Source organism: Petaurus breviceps, unplaced genomic scaffold (assembly GCF_028583685.1).
Source record: "Petaurus breviceps papuanus isolate PSGF00001 unplaced genomic scaffold, PetGlider_PUasm1.0 90769, whole genome shotgun sequence".
Classification (NCBI taxonomy): domain Eukaryota; kingdom Metazoa; phylum Chordata; class Mammalia; order Diprotodontia; family Petauridae; genus Petaurus; species Petaurus breviceps.
In genome coordinates this window covers 18,395,320-18,398,641 of record NW_027187341.1, presented here as the reverse complement: position 1 = coordinate 18,398,641, position 3,322 = coordinate 18,395,320, and positions in this window count along the sequence as shown.

Genomic DNA, 3,322 nt, shown 5'->3' with positions numbered 1-3,322 from the left:
TTGCTTTATGTAGAGAGGCTGGCTTGGTTTTTTTTTTAATCTTTTTAAAAAATTATTTTTTAACTTTACAAACACCCATCAAAATGAGAATTTTCATATACATAGTAGAACAGAGAAAAGGATATACATGAAATGGCAGCTCTCCATTATACACAGTGTTCTTTTCTTTTCAAATATAAAATAAGTTCAGAACCTGGTTCATCTTCCCAGCCTTACCCTTCAGACTTGTAACTGTTTAGAGGAGGGGAGTTTCTATAGAAACCCTTCCTTTCCCCCACCCTTCCATTCCATGGAGTGATGGCACTCCATGTATGCACAAAAGTTTTCAAAATTCCCTCACAATAATCACAGATTGTTATGATAAGTGCTATATTGATGTTTGCTATTATTATTATTCATAGAATCTCAGATTTGGAAGACAGGGGCCTAACTCTATACCTACTACAAATTAGAATCTTCTGATACCAACTTTTGGCATAGGGTGAGAGTCCAGATACCTTGCCCAAACTCCTAACTTTTGAAGTTAAAAGCTTTAGGTATTATCATCATTTTTCTATTCCTCTGCCCTCTGACTGCATTTACCTTACTCCCCAAAAGCTTATCTATGAATGCAGGGTGATGTAGTGGAAATTACACTGGATTTGGAAGCAAGGGAGCTGGGTTCAGTTGGTCAGTCGATAGACATTTATTAAGCACCAGGCACTGTGCTAAGTATCAAAGATACAAAAAGAGACAAAAAACAGTCCTTATCCTCAGGGACCTTAAAATTTAGTGGGCTAAGACAACAGGCTAACAAATAAGTATAAACTAGTTACATACAGGATAAATAATGAGTAAATAAGAGAGGGAAGGCACTATAATCAAATTCCAGCTCAATCACTTACTACTCTTATGACCTTGGGCAAGTCTGAGCCCCAGCAAAATGAGTGGGTTGGACTAGATGATCTCTAATGTCTCTTCCAGCTCTAAAACTGTTGACCTTATGATCTATGACCTCATCCTCCAGAACTGACATTCATAATTATGTGAAAGGGGACACCCTCCGTGAGGTGGACAGAAATTTACCCACTCAAAATGAGATTCAGTTCCAGGAAGGCTTCCAGCAAGCAGGAAGCTGCTGAAATGATATGAATAAAACAGGAGGTGGAAAGTGTAAGGATGGAGTAAAGGTGTCTGTGTCAATGAGGTGGAAATGAGGAAATCAGAGGGTGATGGAGATCCAGAAAGAGGGGATTGGATAGTGAGAGTTTGTCAATGTCTCCAAAGGGTATGGAGGCCTTGGTATTAGCTGGTAAGAACATTCTGGGGCTATTTGAGTCAACCAGTAATGACTGAACACCTACTATCTGTAGCTACTTAAGGGGTTCTCGAGGTAAGCTGTGATTCCTGCACAATCTAGTGGCCTAGATACATAGACAGATGACATTAAACTTTGCTAGTCCTGGCTTTGCCCCCCAATTTAACTGTATGAACTATATGAACTCTCCAAAGCTACAGCCTCTCTGGGTCTTAGTCTTCCCGACTAAAAGATGTGAGTGATAAAATAAATAGGATAAATCTCTAATGTCCCTTCCAGCTGTGACCTTCTATGCATCTATGAAGAGGGAGGAGGAAATATTCAAGAAAGGGTAGGAGTACAGTCAGAGCAAGAAGGGAAGAGGAAGGAAAACCTATGCTGGAGTGATAAAATAAAAACAAAGGGATTGGCTACTAATGATTAGAGTTGGAGGGGGCGACAGGAAATGGAATGGGATGTGGCTATTAGTCAGGGGGCAGCAGAACTGAAATTTGAATTGATACCCTCCTCAAATTTGATCTTACTGTCTCCTTAAGGCAAGGATTCTTCATCTGGGTCCATGGAGAGAGGTCAGGGGGTCCATGATCATGAATGGTAAAAACAAAAGACAAAAAACAAAAACAATGCCAAAAATCTTTATTTTGGTATAATTGGTTTCCTTAGTATTCCTTTGTATTTTATTTTATGCATTAAAAAATTGTTCTGAGGTGTCCATAGGTTTCATTAGACTTCCAAAGGGGACTGTGACAGAAAAGGTTAAGAATCCCTATTCCAAAGGGTCTTTAATGGTGCCAATTCACTTTACCATATCCTCTAACAAGAACGAGCTAAGGATAACATCTCTTGCATCAATTTTCTCCTCATTATTTCTACCGATTGCTATCCTTGTACAGATCTCCTAGGCAACAAGGTGGCATAGTGGATTAGACATTGTGCTTTATTGGTTTCTGAGTGAGGGATGGACTGGAATGGAAACACCTAAGTTAGGGAGACCAACCATAAGGTTATTGTAATAGATTAAGTGTGAGGTGATAAGGGCCTGCACCAGGATGTGTAAAAGTAATGGAATTTGACCACATTCAGCCTATTAGGAGGCAGGGTATATTTTCAAATCAAGGAAGGTTCTCAGAGTCTCTTAAGCCTATCAAAGGGCCTAGGGGCAGGGAAGATCTTTAAATTTGCATTTCCATTACAGGATGGTGGCCATGTGAGAAGAGATAAGGGGGTATGTTTTGAAGGTGTTGTGAAGGTAGAAACAGATTGAATATGGTGAGTGAGAAGGAGAGAAAGAAAGAGAGAAAGAGAGAATGTGTGTGTGAGAGAGAGACAGAGAGAGAAAGTTGAGGATGACGTGAAGGTATGGAATCCCTGGTGACTTGAGAGTATCGTTTTGCCCTTGATAGTAACAAGGAACTTAGTGAAAGGGAAGGCATGTAGGGGAAAGATAATCAATTTGGCTTTAGACATATTGAGTTTGAAGTGACTTTGGGAGATCCAGTTTGAGATGTCCAATACGTAGTTGGATATTCAAGACTAGAGGTCAGGGCTGGATGATTGAATCTGAGAATCATCTGCATAGAGATGATAATTGGATTCATGGGAGCTGGTGAAATCACTAAGGAAAACAGAATAGAGGGAGAAGAGAAGAGAGCCCAGGACAGCAGTGGATACTCACCATTGGCAAATCTGACCTGGATGAAGATTCAATAAAGGTAGAAGATACTTCTTCATTGGGAGATCTCTACTCCACTGAAATCATAGACCCAGTACCACCTCAATTATGCTAATATAGCTTAAGCACCCAGTCCAATGCATGTTCTCTATTCTCAGACCATGGAGAAGCTACAAATGAAATGGTATTCAATTAAGGCAGAATAGCCAGTCACAAAGGGAAATAAACAGATAAAGCTACCCCACAAGCTTTGTTGTTGCTCAGTCTTTTTCAGTCATGCCCAACTCTTTGTGACCCCATTTGGGATTTCCTTTCCTTTCCTTTCCTTTCCTTTCCTTTCCTTTCCTTTCCTT